The sequence below is a fragment of the Protopterus annectens genome, chromosome 6.part0 (genome assembly GCF_019279795.1).
Source record: "Protopterus annectens isolate FY-2018-M chromosome 6.part0, PAN1.0, whole genome shotgun sequence".
Taxonomy (NCBI): domain Eukaryota; kingdom Metazoa; phylum Chordata; order Ceratodontiformes; family Protopteridae; genus Protopterus; species Protopterus annectens.
In genome coordinates, this window is record NC_056737.1 from 1,234,212,938 (window position 1) to 1,234,226,364 (window position 13,427).

Genomic DNA, 13,427 nt, shown 5'->3' on the forward strand with positions numbered 1-13,427 from the left:
TTCTGTAACACGTGCTTTCCATTTGTACACATAAATAATAGGAATGTGCACATACAAACATTGACAGTAGATGGAATAATAGGCTGTGCAGAAGAGGGATGGGACAAAACTGATACAACTCAGAGGTGTGTACAGTGTCCTAAGTCAGTGCTGTGCTGACGATAATCAAATGTGAGGGCTTCCCCACACATGGAATCATTCATGTAATCTGCCCTCTATGGCAATGCCAAGTACTAAACCAGTCTAATTGTAAAGGAAATACACTGAACATGTACATAATTAGGCTCCCATGTGTAACGTGTGCGATAACTCATAGTCATACATATTAGTCATACATATTAATGAATTGTAGCGTCATGTTAATGGGAGTAAGGATGTAATGAAGTATAGAGTCTACTCTTGCCATAAACACTTGCGTGTCCCATGTGGGGCAGCCCAGTAATTGCAAATAGTATTCCTTTGGTCACTTACGTCATCAATGTTCATGGACTAAATGTATGGGAGGTCGGAGGATACATGGAGTGAGTAAACCGATGGGATGGCTCTATAGGAGCAGGGTGTGGCCAGTGTGTAGTGGTATCGATACACCACGAATCTGACAGGAGAATGGATGACAGCAGTGTTAGGGAGGCATTGGGGTGTGGTTGGGGAAATGGGAGCCATGGGTATATGGATATATGTGCATATGGAGTGGCACAGCAATAGAGCATTCGTTAGAGCAACCCCCTAATGAACAGACATTCTCATACCGAATCACACTGTATCAGATTCCAGTTACCATTGGTAATCCGTACATCACCATATTACAATATCTATCCACTGTATAATGTGCTAAATACTGATTACAAGATAACTGGAGTGAAGTGTCGGTGTCATAATGAATAAGGCACTAGCATGCAGGTGAAGCATATATAAACACCATTATGCATGTGTAAGTGCATATGCGCAAGGAATATATTGGTTTAAAGACACACATATAGATGTAAATATATATATATATATATATATATATATATATATATATATATATATATATATATATATATATATATATATATATATATATATATATATATCTATCTATAAATATATATGCACATATATATATATATATATATATATATATATATATATAAATATATATATATATATATATATATATATATATATACATATATGTATAGACATATATTGACATATATATATATATATATATATATATATATACATGGTTGCAGACATACATATATGTGTATGTATATATATATATATATATATATATATATATATATATATATATATATATATATATATATATACACAAATATACATACATATATAAATACATAAATACATATATATATATATATATATATATATATATATATATATATATATATATCTATATATGTTTGTGTGCGTAGATATATAAAGATATACAGCTATGATAGGAAAAAGCACACAGGAATGACATATGTTCACAGGCTATGGCAATGGAAGTGAGGAGCCCAGGCAAGACACATGACACACGCAGCATGCCCTTCCAGCCCCCCCTACAGCCGGACACTGGAACTATACACGCAATCAATGTAAAGTGTCCACTGCTCCCCAGTCCACAAGCAGGATACAACGGGGGGGGGGGTCACAGTGCACCCGTGGATTCTACTCATATAAAACATACTGGAGCATCCCTTGTGGGACACCCCAAAAATTGGCAAAACAATACAAATGTGATAGATCGTCCATCTTGTCTGCGGTGTATACAGACTCGGAATACAAGGGAGGGTAACCCTGATGACCCATGGGCCGAGACAATTTTATGAAATGGATCCCGTGAATTGGAGAGTGTGCAGCATGTAGTGGTGTGTCCGGAACCGACCAGGTCCCAGAGTAAGGATGGGTGCTGTCGAGGAGGCGAGGGTGGGGGAACTATGGGTAGGTACTTATGGGTCTAGGTGTGCAGGTGTTGGCTGATTTTGACCAATATGGACAGCCCTAGGGATGCAAGCAAATGTGTTCATTGGGCAAAGGTGTCACCCAACGAGCAGCCACACCCACTGCGAGACCCACTAAAGCAAAGTGTAATCTATATGGCAAGGAACGGAATAACCAGATGTAGACGTATATATGTAGATCTATGTGTGTGTATATCTACCCATTGTGAGATAGAGATATGCTTCTCCCTCACCGTAGTATGAATGTATATATACAGAGAAAGAATACAGATACATACCCACATATGAATTATACATATGCAGACAACCATAGACCCATATGTCGTTAGATTTTATATATATATATATATATATATATATATATATATATATATATATATATATATATGTATATATATATATATATATATATATATATATATATATATATATATATATAGACAGCAAGATATGAATATACATGTATGCATACATATGCACATATGTTCACAGGCCGGGCATATGTTGGTGGGAGGTCCAATAAACAAACGTGTAACATGTAGCATCACCCCTCCACCCCAGCTCGGCTGTTGAGACATACAGACACACAATAAAGGTAAATACACCACTGCTTCCCAGACCACCAACATGAATCTACCAGTGGGAGAGATCTGCAAGGTCTACACTTGAAACATAGACGTCGATGTCCCTTGTGGTACACCAAAAATTAATGATTGGAGCCAGGCCCTGTAATGATTTCTCCGACCAGGCTGTAGATGTACACGGACCAGTAGGTTGTGCAAGCCACATAACACATGGGTTGACACAACGTACAACATGTGCCCCAACACGGGGAGAGTGGGGAGTGTGTAGTGGTGTGTTTATACCTCACCTGCACCCACAGTAAGGATGAGTGCTGTAGAGGAGTGGCAAGTAGGGGAACTATGGGTATGTGATTATGGGCCTCGGTGTGCAGGTGCTGGCTGGCAGTGCCGTATTAGGACCACCCCGTGGATGTAAGTAATATTCCGATGTGAGCATAGCAGACACCCATGCCTCCCATACCCTAAGAGCACATCCACTGGATAGTCCGTAAACCATTGGGGGAACATATAGGGATCATACCATTGAACTGTCCCCGGTAACCAGGGACGTCTGTGATTATGACTCAGAATCTAACTCTGTCCCACCTAAACCCTCCTAGAACTAGTGATATTAGGAGGAAAGTTGGTGGAATACACGTAATAAATAACGACAACATGTAGGAGTCATAAACAGCATGTACCTCAGACAATGTGTATGAATACAAATGCTAGGGGTCTGTCAATGTGTCAGGTTAATAGCACCAAACTTCTAAATGTGTCCCTGATGTTGTTATGCAGTGTCCCTGATTCAGTGTTCATTCTTCCCCATTCGTATGGAGAGGTCAGAGAGCATATTCCACTGACTACCTTAGAAAGATGATAGAATAATAGGTTAGGTTTACCACCTGTCCACCTTTGTGAGGGACAGTCCCCTTTGGGCAGTTGTGTCCTGCAAAATAATTAAAAATATGGCAAATGTCCTGAGATTTTAGGACAAAGATTTCCTATATTGTCTGTAGTAGTTGCATAAAACAATTATTTTGTATCTCAAACACCTAAATATTATAAGAAACAGAATAAACAACTATAATGCTACAAGAATAAGCTTTTATTTAGGCAATACAGTGAAGTTCTTTCCTTTGTACTGGCTGTGGGTATGTTATACCCTGCAAAGTTGGATGTTTCTACATAAAAGTCCCACCTTGGGCAATTGAAAAGGTGGCAAACCTATAATAGGTATGCGATAGCATGACTCGGGCGATGGATGTGGGTCCCAAAACCCAATTACTTGTCTGTATTGAAGAGTCTCAGTTCCCATTTATCAGCCAGATGGGAGCAGATTGTAAGAGGAACACACAAATAATATTAATAAATCACTGGACAGGCCGCCGATTCTGTACAGTCAAATGGCATGCCGTCACTTAATGGGCAGCCATTCCTGATACTGTTGGCATGTAATCCAGTGTAATAGGCATGACAAGGTAATATTGTGGTCCTCACTCCCACCCAGGGGTGTGAGTGTCAGATGTAAGCACCAATGTTGGTGCATTTACAAGTGCGGGAGTGAGCGGGTGTAAGCCTGTTTGGCTACCAGTATGCAAGTATTGCACTGGTAAAGCAATGTAGAGGCTAACCGAGTGTAAGAAGCTGTAACCAGAGGTTAACATTGCTTAACACAGTGCGAATCCATGCAGACCCACTCACAACTGCTTTAATGTGCCTTACTCCCTCTGTATCCAATGGCCTTGTTCTGCACTGCAACCAAATAAACCTCCTCTGCAAGGCTCGGAACCAGGACCCTGCACACACAGCTAATGTGGTTTACCAATATGCCATGGCAGATATACAGACAATGGACAGTACCACAAACATATCATACAGCGCAGTCATTCAACAGTATAGGAATGTATCCCATCATGTAGGTGTATATGTGAGTGTTTATGTCCAACATATAGGTACATACATATATAGAGATATATCAGGAACATACCATGTGGCAACAAAGCATTACAAATTAATGAAATGGGAAACACCAGCGATGCCTGTATTATGTAGTGGTGTTGTTCTATGTAATCTCAAGACTCCCTCAGACAGACGTGTCATTCATACACGCAAACAGTTGTACATTGGCCATATACATAACTCTGTGCATGTAATGTACATTAACACAACAGTACCTGTCCAATCATTATGTGTGAACAGTACTCTTGCAAGGTGCTGTGTGCAATATCATCATCATGATAAAGGTAAATGGGGTAACCATAGAGGGACCGGTAGTCTTGTGTGTACAATGGGGTCATCCTCATCATGTGTACCTGGACAATTTAGGAGTGATGTGCATACCAGGATCCTGCGCCTGAGGGACAGGGGTGAGGATAACAGGAGTATGTTGTGATGCATATTACAAGGGTTACATGTGTCCAGTGGGCACGTGTGTGAAATGGACAGCTATGCATAGGGCAGATGTTGTCCTAGGAGCTGATTGGCCTTATGTTTCCGTGGGGTGAGGGTCGGATGGGGGGGAGGAGAGTAGGTATGGCTGTGGGGGATATGTAGGGTAGGATCACAGACAAGACAACATACAGGGATACACCTCAGACAGGGATGGGTGTTTGGCATTCACAAACCCATGGGAACAGTGGAACAGAGGTCCCCAGCCATGGGCAGCTGCCACTGCACCTAAACAGCTGCAAAGGAGGCAGTGCTGGGGGCTGTCCAGGAGGGGCAGCATCACCCTGTAAATGTGACATTCTGCCCTTGAGCTTGTGTTCCTGGCTTTGGAACCGTTTAGTGAGCCCCCTACACAACACGTCCGGGACCACATGACAGCAGACATGTACCTGTCTTGTCCTGCTCCCAGGGGGGGACATACCCCATCCTCAGTGGTGGTACCACCAGAAGGTGGTGCAGAGCCAACAGAGGTTGATGTCCAAGGCTGGGCCCCAGATGTGCTGGTGCCAGGTGCCATGGTCAGCTGAAGTGGGACATGAGGTTCTGCCAGGACCCCCAACATATTCAGCCTATGGTGTTGCAGTTTAAATCCACATATGGCTTAGTGATAGACAACAGCATACAGGATTACCTACAACAGTATGCATAGATATCACCATCAACCCAACACAACAGATGGTATACATTTGCAGAGGGAGCACAACACATGCATATATACTGCATGCCATCTGTACAATCTGTAGTAGACGTGTGACCGCAGCTATGAACAATTGCCCATTATTGGTGTGTCACTGGGAACTCCAGAAAGTGTCTGTCATACCACCATTTCATGTGACATATGCCCAGTCAGGGATGCACATACCTATCATCATGTACTGTCTGTAATCCTCACACTATGGTCCTGCTGTGCAAAGATGTGTGTTCAGTGTGTAACAAGGAAACAAATGGTTCCACACACTGACCACTTCACAGATGGCCCTACAGATGGGGGTCCCTCATGAATAGAGTACTGTCATGTCTGTATTAAAACATGCAGAATAGCCATTACCACACACATGTTAAACAGGCAGTAGTCTCAATGCAGCATAGCTACACTTACATGCTGTAGTTATGTGTGGCACATCACCCTCGTGTCTTTAGGCTATTTCCCACTGTGTATGATGTTTGAGGTACATCCGGATATCATCTGTGATGCCATTTCAGAACACCACATGCAGGTACCACTCACAGCGACTGTCATGGCCAAATACCAACATATTTTTCCTAGATTGTATACTGTGTTTATCATGAAAATGGCTATGGGAACACCATCACAGCTGTTCCACATGCAGTCAGCTAAAGGAGGACTGCAATAGGTGCAGAGGCCATTACCTGATCATGTCCATCACTTACAGTACACATGCTGCTGCTGAGCAGGTGTACACCTCCACATCCACCAGAGAGTGTGTGGGTGGGACAGGCAAAGTACACCAGAGAAGGGCTTGGAGACTTAACCCTAAGCATCGTCTGCCACACGCCTAACAGTACAGTGGTCAAACCCCTGACTGACTAGTCATTACTATTATGTGTGCCTGATGTTACTACATGTGCCACAAAGCCGACATGTTGCTGTGCTGTAAGAACATATATGTGTGTAGGAGAGAGACATCTGCAACAGAGATATAGTAGACATACATTAGGTGTGGCAGACATGGCTGTCCACGTGAACAGATGCCATTGTCACCACAACCACACTTGCTAATGGACTCGTATTGACACTCTTTGCCAGGGCCACAAATACACAACCTAACTACTTTGTTTGCCACACAGCAGTAATGCACAGGACTACATGCACCACAGGGGATATCTGGAGATTCTGTGGGATACGGCATGTGAAAGTGTTTGACATCTGTTGGTATGCCATTGAGGGTTATACTGGGAGTGACTGTGGTTGGGAGCATCATAACCCACACGCAGACACAAGGTGCCAGTACAGACATGCATGTATGCTTTGCTTCATGGGTGTGTAGTGGTTGGCTGTGCAAGATGGCTCTACAGGAGTGTAGTGTCTGCAATGTCCCACACAGATGGGTACTGCATGATCTGCCATAACATCCTGGTTACCAATGTGTATGTCCATAGCTTTGCAATGCATGCCATGTCTGTGTTTGATAGTCCTTCACATGGACATTGCCTGGGATGTGCATGTCCCACAATACTGTACAGTGACATGTACAGGTGTACCTGGTTTGGCAGGCATATGTTGTGTACACAGACTGTTATCCCCCGATATGACAATACTGGCCTGGTGTGGCAAAACCTGCTTATAGTGAGCAGGTCGACCCTGCACCTGCATTGATAGTATGATATAGGTATTCCATGGTGTCAGTGGCATTGATCCATACAGGGAACATGTGTACAGCATTGTATGGCCTCTCTGGATCACATTTGATGGCACCACATATGTTGCAGGCATCCCATGGGGAACATAGTGAAGGCACAATGTCCACAAATATGTGCCTATTGTACCGCTGTACAGGGTGCCATGTCCTCTGCATTCACACCATGCCTACTATCTGACATCAATGTGCACGGTACTAGCAACATAGCGGGATATCCTAGGCAAGTGTGTTTGTGCATGGCACATGGGTGCAGGACATATACCGGGTACTAGTAGGGTTGCATACTTTGTTCACCAGGCCTTTTGCGAGATGTAGTGGTATGGCTTGCCAACACAGTCCCGTAACTGACGGACAGCTGTACTCCTCGTGAGGTGGCCAATGTGTCATAAGACGAGCACCATAAAGGAAAACTACAAAATCCACTCCCCAACATGTCCAGTGGTTAGACACTCACTCACAGCCACCTCTACACAGGCTCTGACAGTCAAACACACACACTTGCCATGTGCTGTATACAAACCCCCACCTACCGTATCACACTGCAGCAATACCCCTTTAAGGCACGTGCTACAACAAATAATGGGTTATAGCAAACCTACAGGTATATACCTTGGTGGGTGACAACAGCAGGATTGACAAAGGTGGTCATGTGATTTGCACAGAGAGTGCATACTCAACACAGCAATGTATTTGTCTCACGCAGGCAGACACACACACACACACACACACACACACACACACACACACACACACACAGTTGGCAAGTCTGGGATTGGAACACCGACCTAACTACTTTATCACACTACAGCATTACGCAGTTACAGTATACGCTACTGAGATTACTGGGTCACATCACTCCCAGAGGTGTATTTCTAGGTGAGTGACATCATCAGCCTTGCCAAAGGTGGGTATAGGAATTGTATGGAGTATGAGTAGTCTAAAAGCATTATTCAGTCCTCAGGCAGATAGAGACAAACACACACACACTTGGCAAGTCTGGGATTAGAACACCGACCAAACTACTTTATCACACTACAGCATTACGCAGTTACAGAACACGCTACCGAGATTACTGGGTCACATCACTCCCAGAGGTGTATTTCTAGGTGAGTGACATCATCATCCTTGCCAAAGGTGGTTATAGGAATTGTATGGAGTGTGAGAAGTCTAAAAGCATTATTCAGTCTTTAGGCAGACTGGGACAAACAAACACACACACACACACACACACACACACACACACACACACACACACACGCACACACACACACATGTTTTGGAGTAGAACACCAACCTAACTACTTTATCACACTACAGCATTATGCAGTTACAGAATGCGCTACCGAGATTACTTTGTCACAGTATTCCCAGAGGTATATTTCTAGGTGGGTGACATCATCAGCCTTGCCAAAGGTGGGTATAGGAATTGTATGGAGTGTGAGTTGTCTAAAAGCATTATTCAGTCCTCAGGCAGATGGAGACAAACACACACACACACCAGTGGTAGGAACAGAACACCTGCCTATCTACACATCACTATTACAATACTACATAGTTACGAGTCACACCACATACACTACACATTTCAAGGCTGTCATTATGACCTTCTAGGAATGCGGACATCAACAGGGATGCTGGCAGTTAAGATGTACATACTTGTGAACCTGTGTGTTTAAAATAGGAATCCATCCTGACCTGGAGTATGTACACCTGTGGAATGGATGACTACTATCACTATACAGGGTTACAATGGCCATGCCCATACATATAGAGGCACATAACTGACACAAGGTGTCACTGGGCATGCTCACACACTTAGAAGCACAGGGCTGTTCATAACGCACTATGTGTCGATCTACACAATGTTATACTGGGCATGCTCACACAGTAGTACAGGGCAGTTCAGAATGCAGTATGTGTCCATCTACACAAGGTTATACTGGGCATGCTTACACACTTAGTAGCACAGGGCTGTTTGGAATGCACTATGTGTCCATCTACACAAGGTTATACTGGGCACGCTCATACACTTAGTAGCACAGGGCTGTCTAGGATGCACTCTGATTCTAAACACGGAAGGCCACAGTGGCCATGCTATTGCAGTTAGATGTAAATAACACATTGTAAGCAACTCTGGTGTTAGTAGTTGTCACAGGTAGCAAGAACGCTGCACTACATATATCTGACACCGGTCTTATACACAACATCTGCTGCTGTCCATCACCTTAGATGTACCATTCTATACCAAGCACAATACTACCACTTGCAGTGATGTCTTGCTAGGAGTGGCACCTGCTTGACCAACACAATTAGCCTTGGTTATTTACAGCATTAACAGATGACGGTTGCTGTTCACCAGTAAACATACTCATGTTTGGATATGACATACATGTACCTGTCCTGGATATGTACATGCCACACACATACAACATATATGTAAATGGCATGGCTGTTGTTGTCCTTTGTGCAGACAGGTGGCTACAGCCATTACACACAAGCACATGGAATGTAGGTCCATGGATGCTGAATGCTAACAGTACATAAGGTGTGATATCAGTGTTGACAGAGGTAACATTCCTTCTGTACTGGTCACCCATTACATCTATCATATCATACAACAGTCCATGTGTCATATATATATATATATATATATATATATATATATATATATATATATATATATATATATATATATATATATATACATGTCCACCAATTGCAATGCCTACAAACATGCCCAAATGACAGGACTGTAGGACCTACACACATGTACATGTAGTTGTGTGCATTCAGATACCATGCTTGTGCAGTTGCTGATGTATGCAGGTGACGTGTGTCTTAGTACATCATGCAGTTGCAATGCAGCCTCAGCATTGCCAACTGTATATGGTGATATGCTGAAAGTATGGAAAGATGTACCTCGGGTATGGACAGATGTGTGGACATAACTAAGTAGTGGAGCATCTTTGCCGATGGATGTTTGCTAAGGACAGCTCACAGGTGTGTCACAAGCGGTCCTACAATAACCTGTGTAACTGCTAAGCAATGGTTTTGTTAATTGAAGGGCAGCACACACAACATAGACAGAAGTCAGGGTGACACCGAAGGTAAATCACTTGACACCTGTAACAGTTAAGACCTCCCATGTGCATATATCAGCACAGTTGCCAAAGGAAGCATCAATACATTTTGTAACATGTGCAATACTGCTGTAAGTCTGTCATACATATCATGAGAAAGGCAGGTGTTTGATTCACAGTACTGGCATATGTGGCTGCATGTGTGTCCATATATGTCACGTATGGTGGGGAATACATCTCAATTGTTACTCACTCTCCTGTACACAGTTGTAGACATCTGTACAGACTTCAATGTAGAAAGCAGGACATAGGCAGGGGTGTGTATCTCACACATGTGATGTATCTGTATGTGCGTGACATAAGTGTATACAATAGTGAATGCCACAGTGTGTGTGTGTGTGTGTGTGTGTGTGTGTGTGTGTGTGTGTGTGTGTGTGTGTGTGTGTGTGTGTGTGTGTGCATATGTATGGCTGTCTGGTCCCTGGAGTGAGGATGTATGTTACCATAGTGAACTGATAAGACCCCTCCCCCCATCCGGACAATGCAATCTACTATCCATGTTGATGTCCCCGATCTTAGGCCATACTGACTGATTACCTGTACATGTGTATTCTCTGTGGCATGGCATGTAGGTGCACAGTACTGTAATGATGATTTGCACATAGGCAGGGGTCCTCACCTCAACACTAACAACTGTGTGTGTGAGTGTGTGTTACTGTGTTGGTGAATCCGTGAGTGTCTGGATGTGTTACTGTGTCACTGAATACATGTGTGTCAATACCTGAGTGCATAGTTGCAGTTGTGTGTTCGCATCCTGTCATGGGAACGTGTATTACTGCTTCCCAATGAGGCATCACACTTCCCACTGGCCTCTACCCTTGACATCAACTAGACTGCTCTCTTACCTCACCACTCCATGTAACTGTACCTGTGATGTCACCCAGTATGGATGTCACATTTGTAGCCACAGTAGCTTAATAAACAGCTATCATACTCTTGGATCAGTAGACGTGTTTGGAACGTGGGACATTCTAACTGTGATGTGGAAGCTACAAGGTGCCATCTGGTATTTTCATACATACCTGTGAGTAGTCCACATTTACATATGGGACACTAACTGCAAACACTGACATCCACCAGCACATGCAATTAGACCTGAAGTAAGCAGACCATCATGACCAACATGCAGGTACTGTTGTTACACAAGACACAACAGTACGAAATGCATTGTACACCTGTACTACTTGGTATGTCTGCTGTCTCTCAACAGTACACAATTATTGTAATCTAAACTATTCTTCCTAGTGCATTCACCCTGTGCATCAGACTAGCAGGGATGCGGCACAGGCATCATCATATGCACAGGGTGATAATGTTTGCCAGAGGCCTAGGCTGTACCATTGGATGACATCATGAATGTGGGTTAGGGCCTTTGATCTAACTGGGTGTGTGTGGATGTTATGCATGTGTGCGTTGCGGTGCCCTACTTATGTTTCCAGTGTGTGTGTGTATGTATGCACACAGTTCTGGCATGTGTCTGGCCTACACATGGGTATTATCAACAGCTGTGAACTGTACAGGCCAGGTTTTACAATTCACGGTGGCCGACCACAGCCACATGACCTGTGCCTGCCAGGGGTTGCATGGGCACTACCAGAGAGAGGTGAAGATTGGGTACTGTTTGATGACACATGTCCACTGGAACTGTGTCCCTGTTGAGACCGTCCAGGGCCATGTGCATGTGGCCTGCTGTGTCATGGTGTGGACAGCACAGCACCAGCTGCACTGCTGCTGCTACTGCCACTATGGGAGTGGGCATGTGAGGTAGCTCATTCACATAGACCTGAACAGGTGATGTAGCAGGCCTACGTCCATGTGCCGGATGCCTCACTCCTACCAGATGTTTCAACACAGGCAGCTCACGCTCGCGGATTGTCATGCCATGGTCAAGGACTCCAACCATGGCACCCAGTCATCTATCCAAAGCCTCAGCAACCTGCTGTTGAGCATTTACCATTGCCTGGATGTTGTTTAAAGAATGGACAGCAGCCCTCTCTAGCCTCTGATCTTCTCTGTTGTGCCGTTCAGCACATGCCTGTGCCTCCATTACAGCCTGAAGCATGCGTCTGGTGACACCAGCTGCTGCGCTCTGTCTTGCAGGGGCATGTTGGCCAGAGGTCCTCCTACAAGCAGCACTGGCCACGAGCCTGTGTGGGGCATCACCAGTCGGTTGGCTGACACCATGGTTTGCAGGCACACCTTCCATAGCCCCCGCACTTTTCTGTTCCAAGCTACCATATGCCAACTGTCCTTCCTCTATGGCCACTGGTGATGGGGTATGTGTAGGCATGAGAACTGTGTGCGGGGATGAGGGGGATAAAGGTGGAATGGCAACCAATGGCACAGATTCAGCTCCTGACAACCCTGCCTGTGCCGCAATCATACATTCATCATCACTGCTAGAGTCTGTGGGGACACTAACATCAGACGGACCGCAGATGGGGAACACACCTACATCACCTGTGACGGGCAGACAAGAACTGTACATTACAATCTATACAATAGACACACACACAGACACATGCTATGGCACCCAACATGCATGTGATATGACAGAAGGCATGCAACATGCATATGATATGGCAGACGGCATGCAGCTCAGACAATAATAGTGGTAGTTATCATACATCCCTAGGTTGCACACAACAGCATGCATATGTCATAGCAGAAGGCATGCAAATTACACAATCATAGTAGTAGTTAGCACACATCCCTGTGTTACACCATGTAGGCCAGCACAGGTTAACAGTACACCTGCCTGATGTGTGGCATATGACTTTGACAATCACATGTATATGACATGTGATCTGCTGACGTGTGCAATGACATGCATACATGTTTAACACAATGGTGTCCTGTCAAATATACAGTGGAGTAATGGTGTCCCAATGCAGTGTTGTCTGTCCGCCCTACAGATATACATTTTGCTGATGTGCA